This window comes from Amblyomma maculatum, chromosome 10 (genome assembly GCF_055883805.1).
Source record: "Amblyomma maculatum isolate TAMU_Amacu chromosome 10, ASM5588380v1, whole genome shotgun sequence".
Classification (NCBI taxonomy): domain Eukaryota; kingdom Metazoa; phylum Arthropoda; class Arachnida; order Ixodida; family Ixodidae; genus Amblyomma; species Amblyomma maculatum.
Window position 1 is genome coordinate 173,787,973 of NC_139353.1, and position 21,049 is coordinate 173,809,021.

General features: G+C 44.7%; 1 long non-coding RNA gene across 1 annotated transcript; it reads left to right on the forward strand.

Annotated features, from left to right (window-relative positions):
• Positions 1 to 609: 609 nt before the first annotated feature.
• On the forward strand, positions 610 to 13,998 carry LOC146177958 (uncharacterized). Its single transcript, XR_014701117.1, has 3 exons — positions 610 to 757; positions 1,498 to 1,618; positions 13,736 to 13,998. It is a non-coding gene; the product is annotated as an uncharacterized LOC146177958 (long non-coding RNA).
• The last annotated feature ends 7,051 nt before the right edge of the window (positions 13,999 to 21,049 follow it).

The following is a 21,049-nucleotide window of genomic DNA, read 5'->3' on the forward strand; positions in this document are numbered from 1 at the left end:
GCGCATACTCCATGCAGGCGGCCAATGCGGGCGGCCATATGCAAGCAACGAGCGAACTGGCGTTCCAATGTTGTCATGACAACGCCGGATGTGACGTTCAAGACAACTAGCGCGACTAGCGGCCAGTGCGGCTATGTACGCTGAGAAGTAAATACGCAACCCGTCCGCCACCATCGCCACAGCCATGTCCGGCTTGCGAGCGATCACGGAGCCGGCGACACTGGCGACCAGCTATCGACCTATCGCTTGAAACGGCGACGAGAAGCAGCAGACATTTTACAAACAAACCATTAAACAAGTTTTACGTCACGTCCGGCAAGTTATTCCTCCTCACTTCTTTCAGCTGGCGCATGCGCAGAAGCGACGGAGCATTCCAATAAAGATGGTATAGTGCCTAGAATATACTGACTAGTGTGTCGAGCGCGCCGGCTGGGAGGGAGCGGCTAAAACTCGCCATGAATAATGCCAGTGTTGCCTGGATTTTTGCTGGACAGCCGCCCTGCAATCCCTAGGTCGGATTGTCCCTAGTTGGGGGCACGGCGTGCCGGCGGGCCACCGCAGCCACCGCTCATCTTCGCCCGCCACCCACCCTGCTTGGGGATGCCGCCGGTGCCGCGGCGGCGGTTTGGGTTTGGTGCCGTGGCTTTTGTTGTAGTAAACGAGACTGTGCCTGTTGCACGGACGGGTGCGATCGAACTGACTGGTGTGCGCGCCATGAACAACCCTGGCACATCTGCTGCGGCTTCGGTACAGAAAGGTTAGTGCCCGGTCTGTGAAAAGATTTTAGTTGTGGACAAAGCATGCCAATGAAGGTGCCGCCATGTTCAAATTTTAGCTGCCCGTTTTACGTGCAATGTTCGTGGTTATATGCTGTCCGCTTACCGTTCTTATTTGTCACATACTGCAGGGATTTGTGCCAAGGTATGCACTTGCAGCACGCGCCAATTTAGCACTGTCTTATGATGCTGCTAACTGGCGCTTGATGCTTTGTCTTCTATCAACCAGATACTCACGGCACTCGTCAGTGATTAGCTGCTTAGGGCGACGAAGCTCATTTTATGCTTTTTACGTTCTTGGCCCAGATTCTCCATACGCTGTTCGTTTTGATCACATCCGGGTGAAGTACTTGCCTATGATATCGCTCAAGCATCACTAGCTTGAAACTAGTGATACATATTGAGCACCAAAAGCTCGAAACTAGCACTGAACCTTTCACAGCTAAAAGCGGCAGCTATATGGATGATATTCTGCGTACCCTTGATGAAGTTTTGCCTAGTTTGCGTCGGATACGACAAAAGGATAAGCTCTGTTGAGACAACAGAAATGATAACGTAAATACCGTTTAGACAACTCCATTGTAGCACGGAGACCACGTAGCGGTGCTTCGAAGTAATGAACTCGCTACTGAACTCCCCTTATGTGTGTGTGATTTTTTTTTCCTGTACCTTTAGTTTCTTACACTCCTTACTAGAGCCCTGCACGGGTTGGATTTTCCAGCCCCTTCCCTGGCCCACTCTTGAAGACCATCCCGGATCCATGGTTCCAAGCCCATCGGCAATGATTACATGCCCGGACCCGGCCTGCGCTTCCACGACAGGGCCTGTGCCAAACCTGCAAAGTAAGTCTGAACAGACGCCTTAAAAATGTATTGCTTAACTAGCACATAACAATAAATCAAGATGAGAGACAAACCTTGCAAAATATTCTTGGTAGAGAAGGGCACAGTTAAAGCACCGACAGAAGCAAAGGCATGGTGAAGACTATTTTGACAAGACATTTTATGTAAAGCTATCTAGCACAATGTATATTTAAAAGGTATGAATTACGGGCATTTTAACTATGACTCCTTATAAGCAATTGGCTCTTGGTGCAAGTTCTTTGCTTAATCACCTACAAAAAGACTGCCCCTGGCAACTTTGCCCCAGGAACATGAGTGGGCAAGGGCAGAAAAAACCAAAATTTACATATTCATTGAAGAAATCACAGCCACGTTGTCACATCTCTGTGGAGACGAAAAGCGGTAGTGTCTGTTCATTTTGCATGTATATGTTATTGGATATGTAAAGATTCCTAAAGCAATAAGCTCTTACCCTACAGCATTTATTGTAGCGTAGAGACATTCTTTGGGGGGGGGGGGGGGGGCAAGCAGACAGTCAGAATTTTTATGAACAGGTGGCTGCCTGCCGAGCAGTCAATTGAAGGTCCTTGTTCAGGGGCTGTTATGAGGCTTCAAATGTCCAGCCGTTAGCGGTAACACAAAGGTTAGAAGCCACCCTCTTGCTCACTGATTGCTGAGAAATCCTAAGCTGATGGTGTTGAGTACTTCAGTAGGCACGTGCTTATGCAAACGGGCTGTGCCATGCATGACAGGTTACAGCACTTCATAACACCTCCATTGTAGTACAGTTCGCTATCGAGTTTTCAGCTTTCCTTTTTAACTTTTTTCACTTGTGTCATTGAATGCAGCCCGGCATGTTCATACTAAATTACTTGGACAAAACACCGAGTGGCACTGATTAAACTCTGTTTACAAATGAGCTTTCTCTCATTCTCTGTCAACATATGTACTAGTAGTGGTTTATTCATAAACCACCGGAATGATTTTAGTGCTGGAATTCCATCTCCAAAAGAGGCCATACACAGCTTTACCCAGCCTGGCCTCGTTCCGCCACTGCAAGCTGCAAGCCCAGGCCTGCATGTCAAGCCCGAACCAGGTCCAGACCCATAAAAACGGCAATTTTCCAGCCCGGCCCAGGTTTTCGGGCTGCCCGAATTCATGCTCTGCTCCATACACTGTTGAAATTATTTGCCGAGAATAAGTTCTCAGCAGGCAGTACTTTGGCAATCTTTGTTAGGAAGAAATTACATGCCATAATTTTTTTGCCCTGGAAACTTGCTTACACGACTACCTCAAAAATATCATCCAAACGTGTCCCTTGCCTGCAGTCGCTTGCTGTACAAACAGCATTGCAATTTATTTGCTGACACTATGGCGCATGTAGTACGAAACAAAAGGAGGTCATTATTTGCTAGAAGATGATTGTGAAAGTATGAAAAATTTCAGTCACTGCTATTTTCATGGGAAAATGTCGCATGGCCTTGTATAGCCAATTAGGGCCAATTGATGAGAAATTTTTGCTCAAGATTTCTGCCAGCAGAGTAGGTACTGCTGTCATTTCTAATAGCTATTTCATTGTTCATTCATTTGCAGCGGCACCAACATGTTCTGTTGTCTGTGTTTTGTGCGCCCATATTCTGTTCGTTGCTTTAAAACATTTCTGGGTAAGTGCAGTCGAGACCGCGAGCATAGTGTTGGGTGAATTCACCAGGCGGCATGACAAAAGGAGGCAGTGTGGTGTAGAGGAATCCACTTGCGCCAAAAACAGAGACTGCAACCATACCAGACAGGTTGCCAAGACATCGAACGAGAAGCCAGACTAGCCTATTGCCGAGAAGCTTACCAAATGCGGAATCAAGCCAAGACTGAAGCGGCAGCTACAAATGCGGCACCGGCCGATGGCTAATGCTTTTGACTTGGTTCAAAGAGAGCTGAACCTCTGCAATATTTAATATTTCATAACAAAGGCTTCAAGGATTTGCCTCAAGTGATTCCAGGTAGCCCTCCATGTACAAACCTTTGTCACTGATACACCTGCAAGAAACAAATAGTGGTGCGTAATTGCTCCAAGCGATGTTCTCTTTGTTTTCCTTTTTAACTTGATACCATAAAAAGCACCCTGTGTGGCAGCACCTGCTGACTTGGTCATGTCATGTAGCCTTGTGTTGTCACACAACCTGACGGACAGTGATTGCAGTGCTGCGTCACCTTCCTGCCACTTGCCAGATACATGCCCATAATTTTTCATGGATGCCAGATTTTCTGCAGTATGGGACCCATCACAATACAGATTCCAGTAGTGCAGTGTTTCGTGACTTTTTTGTCACTTGTCCGGCAGCAAGACACATTTATTGCCGAGATATTTCGATTTGAAGTTGAAGAGGTCTGTTTTCCTTCCAAGGGATTTAGACTTGGGAAAATGATGCAAACGATGGTGTAAACATAGACTCCGTGATTCTTGATGCATAGCGAGCAGTGCAATCTAGCAGCAGCTGAAATTAAAGCTACAGTTCGCCAAAGCCGTCTATTTGTTTGCACCAGGCATAGATCCCGAGCTTGACTGCAAAGTTCTCGCAGTGAATCTTGACCTTTGCACCCACAGAGCATGCGGTGCTTTTTAGAGTTGAGGTCACTTGACTAACAGCATAGAATGTACGAGTGCCGGTGTGGCGGCAAAGTTTGTAGCTAGCGAAGCTATGGATGTGGCCACTGACATTGCCGAGCTCATCACGAGTGACGAGTAAAGACTGCTACAGATGGTCTTTTTTGAATAGCAGCAAGGGGTGAACAATGCATTGTGGCAGAAAGTTAAAAGAAAAAAGGGGTACACAGGGCCTGTTTTGCTCAATTTATTTCGTTTCCTTCACTATTGTATTTCTTAATATGAACCAACTGAGCTCCCTTTCGCTCAATGCTTCCTTGGGTGTCTACACCTTATGTGGTGTACTCTAGCGTCGCTGCCCTGCAGATGGCAAACTGATGTGCCAGTAAGGTCTGTGCATGCACGCTGGGACAGCAGAAAATAGAGAAATAGAAATATTACGAGATGGTTTGGCAAACTCCTATGCTTATCATAGATATGAGACATCGGTGACACTATTAACAGCCAGCAAAAGCATTCAGCACACTTGGGATGCAATTGTTTAGCGGTGAGTGAAAAATGTATGTAAAAAATGCAATTGCACTACACAAGTAATGTAATGCGAGAGGTCTCAGCTGTTCGTGTGGCGCAATGGCTAAGACATTCAGTTAAAACTCCAAAGGACTTAGGATTAAATCCTGTTCGAGGCCGTTTTTTTTTTTTCTTTTTTTTTTTGTCGCTTTTTTTTTTTTCTTAAGCACCCATGCAATTTAAATCTTACTTTTTCCAGCCTTTCTTTTCTTTCCCAGCTCCACTCGGGTCTGTGCAGGTTTATTCTGCCCAGTAAGTTGTAACTTAATCCTGCGTGCATTTCATACCAGATTTTTCAATAGAGAAGCGCTTACTGAGGCATGAACTTCATCAGAGGAAAGCTCTGCTGCTCCACACTTGTAAACCAAAGCATGTATATCAAAAATGAAACCATGTGGTGATGCCAAATGCATAGCTGTGACTTCAAAGAACCAAAACATACCAAAACGAAACTGACTGCCTGTGGCACTGCCAAGTGCAAATTTATTTTTGGCTCCCATTATTTAGCCTGTCTTTTTGCCATTTTTGAAACAAAAGTTAACAATTCAAACATGCAACCATAATACATGTTAGGCAGCCTCCGGGATCCCTTACATGTCATTGTGCATGCATTTGCGATTTCTGCATTTCTGTTCTCTTTTTTCTACCTTATAAGAGTTTTGTTTTCAGTGAAAGTGGTGTTTTTGTGATTAGGAGCCAGTATACCATCGCTGCAAGCCTACTTTTTCTTTCAGTGTTCCTTTAGCACTACTTGCAGGTCTACTGCAGGTCTACTGCAGGTCTTTCGTATTGCACTCTGAACAATTTTTTACCCATGCTTTTCATTAAGATTTTCGAAGCATGATGGGTTGTAGCGAATGGATTTGATTGCACCTGAAAACTTCAAACACAAATTAAGAGCGCATAATTTCTTTTTTTTTTTTTGCTCACTGCGTGTTCTTTGCGAATGATGAATTTGACCACTTGCTTCACGAGGGAAGGCTTGAGGACGTTGAAGCTACTTTGATTGCCCGTCACTAGGCACAGTTATAGCAGTCTCGTAGCTCACTGGGTGCATGAGGTATTTGAGGTTACTACTCCTTATCGCCATAGACACCAGCAGGCTCAGCATATGTATCTAGGCATGCGGCTTCTTGTTGGTTGACCCCTTATCATTTATACTGCGCAGTTTGTTGAAAAATGGAAGCGTACAAGTTGACACAGGAAATGAAACGCCATGCAGTCCTCATCGCACTGGCCGTGCGCCACAGCGACTTGGAAATTGCCAACTTTCTGAATGTTGCGAAGCCTTTCGTTAACAAAGTGCGGACAGAACTGGTGTGCTGTGACGGTGACGTGGCATCTGTGGCGAAAAGGAAAAAGCACAGTCAGCGGTCAGACGTCGTCAGAACACCTGATTTTCTTCAGAGGCTGCAAGTCATCGTGAGTGACAACCCAGAGAAGTCAATGTGGGACATTGCAAAGGAGCTCTATGTCGCAGAGTCAGCTGCCAGGCTTGCTGTGCACGAGGACGTGAGGTACCATTTCTGTGTCATGAGCAGGCCGCAATTCTTTTCTGGTAAAGGTCGGGAGAATCGTCTGCTCTGGTCCAAGCGCTTGCTAGGCAAGCTGAAGAGCCTGGAATGCTTTTTTTTTCTTTCAGATGAAAAGAACTTCGATCAAGACCAAAAAGCTAATTGCCATAATGAAAGATGGCTTTACGGAAGCGCTAATGAGGTGCCGACAGCATTGCACACAAAAATTCTGTCTGTGATGGTGTCAGCAGCCGTCGGCAACAAGGGTGATGTCATGCTGCCACACTGTTTTGCAGAAGGACTCCGCGTTAATGCTGCCGAGTACGCAGAGGTGCTTGCCACCGTTGTGAAGCCCTGGACTGATACTGTTTCGAATGGAAAACCTTGTGTCTTTCAGCAACATTCGGCTCTCGCCCACACCGCCTGCGTCACCCACGAGTGGCTGGCCAACAACTTCCAATAACCACATCACTCCCAACTTGTGGCCTCCTAGTTGTCCAGATTTGAATCCACTCGGCGTCGTTGAGAGAGAAGCCGACAAAAGGCCACATAATACAAAAAACTCTGAAGGTCGCCACTGCGAACTCAATGGGCAGTACCTCTAAGAACCACCTGATCCGTGCATGCAGCCATTTCCGAAGCCGAATTGAATTGGTTATTGCTGCAAGTGGCGCATTCATTGAGTAATGTGAAAATAAACGATACGAGAAATATCTCCTAAAGTTTGGTGAAAATATATATATATTTGCTGGAGATATTCTCTGCCTGAAGCCAACATTGCATCCTCAAATGCCTCGTGCACCCGGTATATTGCAAGATATGTGGCTCGAAAGTTCAGGCACAAATCAAAATGTAGTACTTATTCTGTATCTAATTTTGAGCAAATTATGTGTGCAAAAAAAAAAAAAAAAAAAACGAATTCATCTCAAATTTTGACCACCGAGGTCTTCTTTATACGTCTGCAGAGCTTGCAAAGCTCGTAAACACGCTGGAAAATTCGATTTCTTTAAATTATTTATTTCATTTCAATAATTGAGATTAAGACAAGCAGCATTCATAATTTTGCGATGTTTTTGAAAAGCCCAGAGGTTCCCGAGCCTGGACAGAAAAATTGAAAATGACAGAAAAATTACTCTTCGCATAGAGAAGTTCTACGTCCTGATGAGGTTCTGTTTTTATGTGAAGTCACTAAACTAAGAGCAGAGCTCTAAACCAGAGCAGATAATGCACCTGAAGGTGAGGAGATGGAAAAAATTATATTCTAGGGCTCTGTTTAATGACTCTGCCCGCGTCTTGTGTATTATTTTCAAATTTAGCAGCTTAATTCATTCACGTGCTCGTAGTTCAGTGACATTTTCATATAATTCTGTAGTGTTTCTTATGTTGGTACCATATGCTTGAACTATTTATATTCACTTAAGGGGTCATGACAGCTAAAATTTGAGCATAAACTGATTATTGCATTTCAATTATAAATCCTCGAAATTTGAGATTTCAGTGCAGTAGATAGTTTATAATGATTTTTTATTATTAATAGCGAAAGCAGCTTTATGGTTTGGCAACCTTGGGCACTGACGTCACACGATATCATCCCCATGTTTTCTACTATTCATGGTGACTGCGGCACTCTTGCATGCATGCCGTGGATTGTGGTCACTGAGAGCCTTTTTCTTCAGCAAAAATATTTCATTCGCATATTTTTTTTTACTTTGGCAAGCCTTCACTATAGTGTGCAACCTTAGCGATCCTTGGACTTGTTTTGGGCTTCGTCTAGAGATTGTCGAGAAGGCCAAAGTAGATGTGCTCATGCTGTATTATTTAAGCATACAATCTGAAACACATTATTCTTACGTTTTGAGAGTTAGCTTGTTTAGCAACAAGCGCTCCCATATATAAAAAGGCACATGTCCAATGTTTCCTTCCTGGTCTTAAATCGGTAACCAATCAGCAACACAGTTGATATGAATTGAAGTTCGGTTTACATCTGGCTCCTGTTTTGGTGAGCAGTCAAGGTCGACAAGTCTCGTTCTGAATGAGGCCAATTTGGGAAAGCGACCCACGGTTTGCCTTTGCAAGTGTGAACATCGGTCAATCTGAGCGGTTCCTTAATCGCGCACCCTTTGCAATCCTCAATCGTGAATGGGCCTTTAAACTGCACGCTGGTCACATGTTGGTTACAGTCTGCAGTAAAACATCTTCAGAACACAGCGGGCCTGTTTGTAAGCAGCACAATTTCTGCTGCCAAGAAGGGTAGAAAGGCCTTTATGACTTATTGGAGATTGAATTGACCACATGCTCTGAAGTTTCTTCAAAAAGCCGATATTTCTGCTATAAAACATCAACATTTCTGCTCCATAGCTGTTTCAGAATGTCTGTCCTGCTTTCTGCTCCATTTAGCTGCTCCAAAAAGCATATTTGCTTGCTCCAAGAGCTGCTCTAAACACCTATTTTGGCCACGCACACATGGTACTGCTTTTCACGAGCCCCTGTCCAAAAGTGCTGGAAGAAGACAATAACGATGCTATTTTGGGGCCTATTTCATGCAAGTTCAGCACTCAGACTTCGACTACCTTGAAGGAAAGTCATCCTTGCTGCTTAGAGTGTTCAAACGTGGACTAGCCTCCCTTGCGCTTTATAATGGCGTTCGCACCCTGACCGCCTACTTACTTGTCCCTGTGGGCCTTCTCGATGAAATCCTACAGGCACCTCATGATGAGCCCACAGCTGGGCGTCTAAACTTTATTTTACTCTGAGTCGCATTCAGGTTAAATAATATTGGCCCATATTGGCCTCGTCTATCTGCTAATGTCACGCACTATGTCAGGAGTTGCTGCGACTGCTAACGCCACCGAACACTGCTAACAAGACTGCAGGATATACAACCAAACCAATCACTTGCGAGGCCATTCCAACAGATTGGCATGGACTTACTAAATCATTTCCCGACATTGACATCTAGCAACAAGTGGATAATAGTAGCAACTAACTACCTGACTCGCAACGCCGAAGCAAAGGGCCAAAGGCTTCTTCAGACTAATTATCGTTGTAGAAATCGAGAAGCACATCATAATATCTGTCGTGTAAAAAACCCACTTCTCGTCCGTGGCATTGTCCTCCTTGCATGCATTAACAGTCAGTCGGCCTGAAAGTTAAGCCGATGTAACTAGTTTCTCGCTTTAATGTCAGCACAGTAGCCTGCCGCGCTGTTGCTGCCGGCTAGGAGCGGAGAAGCAGGTCAACTCCATTCCACCTTGTGTATGGCAGGGAGCCCGAAAATTCCAAAAGCACTGTGGAATCTACACTGCAGAAGTGCGAAAGGCTGAGCGTTGCTGGTGCACACGGTGCATCCGTTTGCTCTCATTATCTTTATCAACTAAATGCACCGTTATCATTGCTAATGCCGTCATTGTCATTATCACTAATTGCAGCGTCATTGTCAGAGCTACTATCGTCGCATGTGAGACAACCGCAAGCTTGCCTTGCAGCGCCAGCTGAGCACTTCGCCATATATGGTCCAGCGAGGTATACAAGTACATCGTACTCAAGTGCTCCAACACCAGATGGATGCTTTGAACGCGAAGGTTGGCATAGGAGTACAGAATTCCACAAGCCGGCCTGTTGAAGATATTCCAGCTTGCGTGGAGAGAGCAGATCCATAACCAGGTTTGAGAAGCAGAAATGAAGAGATGGCACAGCGAAGCACGGGCGAAGTCATCCCTGGCGGTGGACTCCAGCACAAAACACACGATCGCTAATGAGAACATCTATGACAACACACGAGACAGCGGACGGCAGCGGGTTACTCTGCGAGGCACGGAGTGGTTTTCTGCGCACAAGTGCTCCGAGTGCGACGCAGCCGATAAAACCATACAGCATGTTGTGATTGAGTGCCCAAAACTGTGGCCCTCCCCCCTACAACTGCGACATCAGCACTGATGGAGACTCTTTCGACAGCACTTGGTCTGCAGTCGATGTCCACACCCTGGGTAGGGCAGTAGAGGTGACAAAGCACCGCCTTGAATGGTGGCGTAAACGAAAAGATTGTTGAAGGACTCCCCCCTTTTCCTTCCTCATTTCTTTTTTCTGGACTTTTGACCAATGCACAGCAGTTGGTATAGTTTTTGTTCTTTTTCTACTCCTTTATTTATTGGCCCAATGAAGAACTCTGTGATCCCTCGCTACAAAGGGGAGTGGCCGCATTAGCATCACGCAGACAAGGAGAATTATGATGTGTGTTTTAACTCATCCTCATGATAGACAAGGGCCCGCCGGGGTGGCGCAGTGGTTACGGCGCTCGACTACTGTTCCCAAGAATGCGGGATCGTAACCGGGCTTCGGCGGCCGCTTTTCAATGGAGACGAAAGCAAGGCCGCCTGTGTTCTATGCGATGTCAGTGCACGTTAAAGAACCCCAGGTGGTCGAAATTTCCGGAGTCCTGCACTACGGCATCTATCATAGCCTGAGTCGGTTTGGGATGTTAAACCCCGCAAACCAAACCAAATCACTGTAGACAAGATATATGTGCAGTTCACGATCCCGGGTGTGGCGCAGTTGGTTAAAGCTTAGGCTGGCGATGCGAGGGATGCAGGTTCGATTCCCGGTGGATGCAGGATTTTTACCTTTCCGATGACATTAGTTTCGGTTTCAGGTGATGTAATTTGATTGAAAGCTATATTTTGACCGAACAAATGCGGACAGTATGAGCCATTAAAGCGCAGCTGCATCACTTTTCGAGAATTCTGCGACATTCAAGAATTTGACTCTCCATAAGCTGTCGGTAATGCTTGCAAAGTGTTTGTGTGCTATCTTTAAAACTGATGAAGTAATCAACGATAATTCGAGCTTCTCCTCACAGCACTGAAGGACTGCGTAGAAGCTCGATGATGACATCACGGACGGTAATATTTTTTCTTTACGTTACCTTCGCCCACATCATGCGGTGCCTTTCTTGATGCCATCAAACAATGTTTCTGGGCCTTCAATTTTGGTAGCCTTGTTTTTACTTCTTCCAACCAAGCCATTCTGTGCGGGAAACATACTGGTGCCGTCAATGATGTCATTATGTGCCCCCCAAGCGTCGCTGTGTGGTGAGGAGAAGCTCGATAGCTGAAGCGGTTTAAATCGCTATTTGCGCCATTGTTTGAGCTAGCGCGAAGATATCTTGCATGCTTAACCTGGAAGCTGTAATCATTTGATTCCTTGAAACTCATCAAAATCTACAATCGGTGCAGTTTCCCTTTAAAGGCTTTCGCCTTAATACAGCACTCGATGTCATGCTGATGCCACATGTAACGGAAAAGGACAGCCTCAGTGTCACTGCCTACCTTCAGCGTGCAGAAGCAGCCCGACGACTCGCCCAGCTGCGCATAAAAAGCCAGCAAGGCACCAATGCCTAATGTAACCTACAATGACAATGAAAATTACAAGCCAGCAGACCGACTCTAGGTTTGGATGCTGAATCACCATCGTGGATTTAATGAAAACTATAAATTTTACGCTGCTGTTTCCGCAAATCAAGTTCACTCATCTAGATGAAATGGGCTATGGAATTGTCCCCAGATGTTACTGACAGTACCCCAGGGGTGATACATGTCCAGAAATTGTATGTTGTGTGCCTAAAGCCCTATTATAACTGATGGACACTGTGTTTATATTTTGCTTGATGTTTATTTTTGCCTACCTTTCTATTCAATGTAGAGCATTGGGCCGATGCTTCTTTAAGGAGGAAGTCGTACCGCAGTTTTTTTCTTTTTTTTTTTTTCTTTTTTTTTCCCCACGCTTTACGCCACCTGGACGCAGCTTTTACTCCTTTTGTTGTACAATGATGATGCACAGAGATTTACCTCGAATAATTGCCACAACACAACACTGCTTCTACATTGTTCTTGATCATTGTACTTGGCAGGTTTACCTCTGTTTCCTTGTTGCCTTTAAACTGAGCACTGGGCATTCTGTTGTTCGATGACCAGTGCCTTTGTCGTGATTGGCACCTTGTTGCAACGAAATAAACTCTGAAAGTGAATCCAATGTGCAGATAATGCTGTCAAACAGAGTACTGAGTTCTTTTTGGCTGATAGTAAATGATGGAATAAGAACACTTGGTTACAAAGAGCATATGTAGGCTCTTGAAGAAGTTACCTGTGCTCCTTCTGCCATTAGCTTGTTAATCGGTGTGATGAACCACTAGTTTAAGAAACACTATCACTGACCAAATTATTTATTAGAACCCAACATTTCACGACCAACTCGGTCCCTGCCTCAGGGGCGACAAGTTCGAGGCCTGCAGTAGCAGGCAGCGGCCTATGCTTAGCCGATCTGAAGAAGAATGGCTATACACGCGCCTTTATACCAATGTGCTTTCCGCCGTCGAGCTTGCAGGACAAGAGGGTCGGTCAACATTGAAACGACGAAGCGCCCTCGCATTGTGCTCCCATACGTGGCGGGCACCAGTGAGGCGCTTGCACGCATCCTGCGCAAACACGTCTGTGTGTCGCACAAACCTACCTCAACAGTCTGCCGTTTTCTGCCGCTACCAAAAGACCGTATTCCTAGAGAAAAATAACCAGGCGTTATTTATAAAATCTCGTGCTCAGAGTGCTCTGCCTCTTATATCGGCGAAACAAAAAATCTGTCTGCGCATATTGCAGCACAAAAATGACGCCCGGCAATTGAACTCGAAAAGCAACCCCCCTCGCCGAGCACTGCGAATGCGCCGACCACAAAATCGCCTTTGACGAGGTGAACCAATCCTTTCAAAAGACGTCACGTCTTTTTTCGGTTCATCCGGCTGACAGCTGCAGCAGTGAACAGGAATCCGGGGACGCTACCCTGGCTCTGCTACACAATTGGACTTCGCCACGTGTGCCTGCTACTGCGGGCCTCAAACTTTAGTCGCCCCTGAGGAAGGGACCGAGTTGGACCCGAAACGTCGGGTTCTAATAAAAAATTTGGTTGGTGATGGTGTTTCTTAAACTTTTGTTTCAAGTACCCAACCAGGCGGAGTTACACCGAAGATGTTCTCTTTTAAGTCAATGAACCAATAGGAAAAGCTTTAGGCCTTTCTAGTGACAGGCATCGTAAAGAACCAATGAGTGCGGAGGACAAGTCTATTTGCCATGTTTGAGCCTAGTCAGAGCCTCTATGAAGGCACACAAAGGACAACTTGATAAGAAGTTATCTAGCTCATTTTGGATATGTTGACATTCATCCAGCAGTAGTTATGGCTGACTGCATGGCAGTGTAGCCTAGCCTCTGAAATCTGCTTCCAAAAATTGATGTCAACATGCGCAGTTTACTTGTGCAATCCGTTGGTGTTGGCAATACCTGTACTTTTTTTTTGTGTGTATTTTCCAGTCTACAAGAGTTCTGTTTCTTGCTGTCTTTTTTTTTGAGACTCACTTTTGACAACTTGGAAAATCTCTCTTTTTGCAGAGTTCAAAGCCTGGAAGGACCATACGGAAATCTGTGAAGTGGCTCATTTTGTTAGTGGCAGGAATGGCTCATCTGCATACCATGCAGGTTTTTGCAAATGCACATCTGTTTGTTAGCAGACTTTGAAAAATATGAGGGCTAAGGAACCTGTTCCACATCATGTTCAAAATAGGCTGTGCTTATATGCCTAAGCTGCTTCTGACATTGCCATGGTGCTTTTGATTTTGTATACAAATGCTATCTGAATAAAAGGTGCCTACGTATTTTGTATGTTTAATGAACTCACGCATGTGATGGCTCACATGCATGACATTGTTAATGATGGTCCCCAAGATACACAGCATTTAATTGATGCTAATTATATGGAGTTAGCTGCACGTTAACCCTGTAACCGCCAAATTAACTCCCGAAAAACATACTAACATCGGCAGGTTTAGTTGTAATGTTTTTCATACCATTCTAATTCTAAAAAGTTTCCTTCATTAGTGAAGCATGCTGTCACTTCGCTATCTTTGTTTGTTTGTTTGTTTTTTTTACCAGTGTACGCACATCGCAAACGGGGTCAGAGTAACTGTCAGGTACAAATTCTAGATTGTCAGCGAAGCTGCTGTCTGAACTACTTTACGAAAGAGCTCTTTTTTGTTGAGGCATCACCGCCACCGGCACTCTTTGTGTGTGGCACTATCATAAAATGACTTTTGTCATGCCAAAAATGTGTGCTAAAGACTGAAATGCGCATTTTTTTTCCATGGATAACTATGGCTCTGTAGAGTTGAAAATGCAATCAATGTATTTACCAAATCTATTCCTTTTTCATTGGCAGTGCAAGCAATGTAAGAGCAGGTTGGACAAGTGCCACTTGTCACTGGCAATACTGGCACAATTGCCAATGACAAATGAAGCTGAGATAAAGGACTAAGCCAGCATATGGTTTTGTGGATGCGGAAAGTTATGTGTAGTTAGTCAAGTTTGTACACAGTCGTCTGAAAGATTCTCAACATTTTTACAATGATTATTGCAGACCTGCAATGAGACACTAGAATATTCACTTTTACATAGAAAAGTGATGCTGCTTCAATAGAGGCAATATGCGAAAACGCCCGTATGATATGCAGCAGTATTAGTAGTGCACAATAAAGGTTCCCAAGAGGCTAAAATTGTGGCCCTCCTACAGCCTGGAAATAAAACCCCATATACTTCGCTGATATGCACAGAAATACTGCCTTTTGGTAACGACATACGCTGCACCTACCTCCACCATCTGTGCTTGCCTTGGATTGCAATGCCTTATGTAACGTGCACAAAGGGATTGTACTTTATTTTGCAATTAATTTTGCATATACATCTTGGTGAACTGTCTGCAGCCACAGGGCCTGCTTTTGAGCTGCATAGATTTTCTCCTTATGAAAGTTTACGTTGACAAGTGTTCTGTTCGGTTTATGGGGTTTAATGTCTATAGGCTATGAGGGATGCTGTAATGACAGCTCCAGAAAATTCTGACCACCTGGGTTTTTTATGTGCACTGACATCGCTAAGTACAAAGCTGCCTTGCATTTCGCCTCCATCAGCTGCCACCGCAGCTGAGAGTAAACCTGTATCCTTGGGATCGGCAATCAAGCTCTCTTATCACTGAGCCACCACAGCAGGGTACAAGTGAACATAGCTGAAAACAGATCTACGGCATGAAAAGTTTTCCCAGCTGGTGTACCTGTAGGCAGGTGCAGAAACATTTTCTACAAGATTTTGCCTGGCAAACAAGCAACATTTGTGCACAACCTGCGCTGTGTGCAAGGAGGCTGCAGTGACAAAGCCGGCACCTGTTTCCAAAGCTAAGGTAAAGCTTGGCCACAAAGCTGCACATGCAAAAAATGAAATGATGCATTTTGTAAAGCCCAATGCTCAGCTTCATTCAAAGATGTGTACAAAGCCAAAATTCCTTTCGCCAAACATGAAATCCATGTTTCCTGCACAGCTGTTGTGCATAAGATGCCCATCTGAAAACCGATAATCAAAAGTTTCGCACCTTGCTTAACTGTGAGGAATCCATTTTTATTGCATGCTTCAAGCTTACTCAAGCTGTTGGGCTGTTCCTAATTCGTTAGCATTGTGCAAATTATTGCAGTGCAAGCTTACCAGCTGGCTAATGTGCATCATTTAAAATGATGCACTCTACCCCGCAACCAAGCTTGAACAAAATTAGCTAGGGTTCTTCAATAAATTTGCATTTCGGAAACACCCTGGAGCCTGAAAGTTGCAAGGAATGGCGATTGCTAAATGGCTTTTTTCAGCTGCACAGTGCCTTCAATAAGCTCAAGCTTATGACACTATTTGGGAGTAAAGTCTTCTACTGGCCTGATTGGTGCACTACCCACAAAAAAGCATTGGCACTCGTGCTGAGCAGGTCTAGAACAGCAGATGTTAAATGGTTCACAGGGCAGAGCACAAGCTGCTTTATTCTAGGTGTAGGGAATTACCAACATTACAAAATAGAGAGAGGGTACGTACACAGGACAGGAAAGGAAATGGCTGACTAAATATTCTCAGCCTGTGGAGTCATCTGTCTGACTGTTGGGTCAAACGCTATGCAACCACTAGATAATTCCATTCTTAAAAGCTTGGGCTCGCCTCATGACAATGGCATTAATATTTTTCTATTTTGCTCCATTAAATAGCCGTATTGCTGACACAAGCTGCAAGTCTGCGAAGTGTTCACTAGACAAACTGCTTTCAAGCAATGTAAACCGTGAACGCCACTACTTCTACCGTTCCACTAGCACAAGCAGCAAGCATCGGTGCCGGAGAGCTTCTAGCAAAGAACACTCAGAAGCATGAAAGTCGCACAAAAAAGTGCCTCGGTAGTAGTTAAACCGCTTGCGTTTTTCATTCCATAAGGTAAATGAACATGCGGTGCCGTTTCGAATGTCATCAACAGAGCGAGGGGTGCAGACAAGAGTAGTAGCCAAAGGAGAAATCTTGCCTACCGTGGTGGCATTCTATGCCATCAAGAGCAGTTCCCTCGAATACCGCACGATGGGCCCTACGTAGCCACAGTGCTCATCAATGTGCTGGGCGAGGAAAAAAGGTTAATAAATTATATTAAAAGCGATGGAATTCGAGCAAAAACAGCGGTAAGCAGATCAGAATAGAGTTTGGACAGCCAGAGAAAAGCCTACATTCTTTGTCCTGATTCAACCTCCTTAGTCCCGGCGTCACCCATTCCTTGGCACTTAGGTGCACACTTCTGAACCTAAGCACAAAGATGTAACTTTCATAAAGCACAAAACAACCGGCGCAACAAAACGCAACAATCGCGCCGTCGCGAGGACGTGCGGCGGCCCTTTGACGTCTTATGTCCTTACCTGCAAGAAAAAGCAGCACCTTGGATGCGGGACGTGTTATTTATTAGCGACGACCGTGAAACTTTGTTATGGGTAAACATTCAGGACAAGAAATCTTCAAAAAGACGGTCACTTATGCGTCTCAGCGCAAAACATGGAGGCAACCATCTTGAATGTTTTATTTTTTTTTCTCTTTTTGGTGTACATACACAACAGATGGCGCGAGACGCTACAAAAACGATAATGATGATAATGGCCGCGAATTTTGAAAATTTAGTTTGCGCAGGAGGGTGGCGTTTTTCGCTTAAATCAGGCGCAAATTCGACGAGTTTATAGGCAGACGCCAGGCATGAAAGAAAGATTCAGTTTGGCTACGAAAAAAAATTTACGCCATACATAGCATAAAAAGAAATCCCACTAATAGTCATTTTCGACTTCAATTACACTCGGAGACAACTTATGGCAGTGTGGCCAAGGCTAGGCAGAAAAGGTAAGATAGGCCACTGTTCCCTAGCCTTGGAAAATGAGCCAACTCACCCCTAGTGACCTGACACTTTCTTTTAAATTTATCCCTTAGTGGCCTGTCCTCTTTCCTTTCCTGTCTGGCCTTAGCCACAGTGAGAAAAAAAAAGGGGGCGGGGGGGGGGGGGGGGGGGGTATCCCTCAGTATATACATAAAATATGCTGACAATGAAACATGAACTGATCGGGCAGCGCCTAGCTTGTCCGTGCGACCCTCCATAGCAGTTGCGGATCCTGTATGGCCCGAGAACTTGTATTCCGTCCAAAAAGCAAGGAAAGGCACAAGCTTTCTAAACTGGTTTATTTTATTTCATACATACTGCTAGCCTCCTTTTGGAGGCTGTTGCAGGTTTGGGGCATAATATAGAAACAGCAAATGACAGGAATACTGGCAATCGACACTTGTCTAATTTATATATAATTCTATATGGCAGTGTGGAACAAGAAATGGAAAAGAAGGATATGATACAATACAATCACGCTGAAGACACATGTTTCACTATATTTGTACAGAGGCCAGGCTACACATATATAGGGTACTCAAGGAACAATTGCCAGCCGTGAACTGAACCCATCTAGTGATGAGCAATTAACCACTTCATCGGCTAAACCATTCCATTCGCGGACCGCCAGGGGAAAGAAGGAGAACATGAACGTATCACCAGTGTGCTCGATACTCGACTAAATGCTTGAAATGACGCATTCTTTCGTTTCTATGTGCTGACAGTTTAATAAATTTGGGAGCTGTATGTAATCAAGAACATCCACACTGTGCGTGCTGCATAGCAAACAGCCTTCGGATACTTGCCGTTGAATCAAACTATAATTGGAGTCTCTATAAAAGTCTTGAACATGAACTGCAGTACTTTATGTTGCTTTTCACCTCATCTTGGTTTGCAACTTCAGGTTTAGGTTCATTGCACAGGCAAGTTCTGAGTGTAACTATAGGCAGGGGTGTTGGAAGAGGAGGAAAGGCTGGGAGGTTAACCGAAGAAGAAACCGGTTTGCTACTCTGCACTAGGGGAAGGGGGTAAGTGGATATAAAAGTGATGTGTAAAAGAAAGTTACAGAAATATGAAGTCAGCACTGTCACATCACAGCCATATCACGTCGCATCACAGCAAAATCACAGTCTACCGATCAGGCCCGTGGTTTTCATGAAGCAGAGCAGTGCCTGGGAGGTCTTCACCGCAGACGATCGCCGTAGCCAATGGCATATATTCTTGATTTCTGTCAGCGGGTGTCCATATAGACACTCTAGTGCAGGGCAGAGAAACTGTCTTTTCGCATTGTATGTGGTCCACTCGCAAAGAATGTGGCCTATAGTCTCGTCAGACCCACAGGTTGCACATGCAGGGCTATTAGCCATACCTATCACAAACGAATGAGAATTTGTGAATGCTACACAAACCCACAGGCAGCACAGCAAAGTTGCTTCACGTCGGGGTAGGCCGTGTAGAATCCGGAGCTTCAGGTCAGGAGCAGGGGTGCCGAGAGGCCTGTTCTGCTTATGATATAATCACAGCACCACATTTAAGCTGCAGTGAATATGGTTTGTTAAGAATGTTGCAATAAGCGGGTACCGCACGGTTGCTGATTTATCTATACATGGGAGAGAGTCCCCCTTATATGATACAGGGAAAGAAATAACCACATAGCGATCAAAAGGATGGAGGAAGGAAAGACTGATGACAGCATGCTTTCTTGCCACTGAAAAACTGTGGAATAAAAGAAATCAGGCTAGTGCCAAGAGACGGTTGGTTGGTAACTGGTTTATGGGGTTTAATGCCCCAAGCATCTCGAGTCGTATGACATCAAGAGAAGTGGTTATGGAAAAACCAAGCACATATAAAGTAGGACAAAAAAAAAAAGACATAACAGAACTTGCCCAGACATAACAGATAAACAAATAAACAGACAAGTGTAGCAGTATAACACCAAAGCATTGTGCCTTACAACATATTTACAAATTTGCTTCCATGTGCATGCAGGAACTTGTTATAGCCTTTCAAGATCATGGAATCAAGCATGTTGCATGCAAGGGCAAAAGTTGCTGTATGTGTGGGAAGAAGGTGACACAAGCCGCTAACAAGGAGAAAGCTTTGAAACAGTTCACAGGAATAGGGAACGTAAGGCACAATGAGCAGGTACAGGTCTGGACAGTATCAAGGAAGTGACAGTGGCTGCGCACGATTGCGTCGCATGAATGTGAAATGTGTAGCCTCTCAAATGACGTCAATGTATCCATATGCATTTGCATTTTAGCGTGCAGTTGCTGTTTGTTTGCTTTTCTTTTTTTAGCGAAGTGGGGGCTTGACTATGGCAGGCCTGAACTGTTTGAGATCAAGTTAAATATTTATTTAAAGCTTTCCTGAGGCCTAAAACTCCATTTGTGTTGTATCTGTGGAAATACGATTTCCCATCATCATTCTGTTGTTCTGTATACTGATGTCCATTTAAAGCAAGAATAACATCAGGAGAATGTGGCTGCTAATATTTAATTTCGCAACAGATGCTTAAGCTAGGGCAGCGCAAAATGCTGAAGCCAGTCTAGTGCTCAATAATACTGGGTGAGGTTAGAGCATTGAAGGATACTGGTTTATATGTACGGCACTCACACGCCATGCACGACTATCCTACGAGGGTGGAAGGAGCAAGCAGTCGGAGGTTGCAAGCCCAAGCCATGGATGACAACAAGGACAAGTGAGCAGATGTCTATACCATGAGGTAATGCTAATTTAAGCATCTAGATCATCATCATCATCCTCAGCCTGACTATATCCACTGCAGGGCGAAGGCCTCTCCCATATTCCTCCAATTAACCCGGTCCTGTGCGAGCTGCATCCACTTGACCCCTGCAAACTTCTTAATCTCATCCACCCACCTAATTTTCTGCCGCCCCCTGCTACGCTTTCCTCCCCTTGGAATCCAGTTTGTTGCCCTAAGCGACCATCACTTATCCTTTCCTCGTGCTACATGTCCTGCCCATGCCCATTTCTTCTTCTTGATTTCCATTAGAATGTCAGTGACTTGAGTTACTTCTCTGACCCACTCTGCACGCTTCCTATCTCTTAATGTTATCTCTACCATTTTTCTTTCCATAGCCCTCTGCGTTGTCCTCAACTTTAGTAGAACCCTCTTTGTTAGCTTCCACGTTTCAGTCCCATAGGTAAGTACAGGTAAGATGCAACTGTTGTATGCTTTCCTCTTGAGCGATACCGATAAACTGCTAGTCATAATCTGGGAGTACTTGCCAAATGTGCTCCATCCCAGTCTTATTCTCCTCGTTATTTCCCTTTCATGGTCCGGATCTGCTGTTACTACCTGTCCTAAATAGATATATATTCGCCTACTACTTCCAGTGCTTCGCTACCTAACGTAAACTGTTTTTCCTTCCCTAGGCTATTAAACATTACCTTAGTCTTCTGCATATTGATTTTCAAGCCTACTTTTT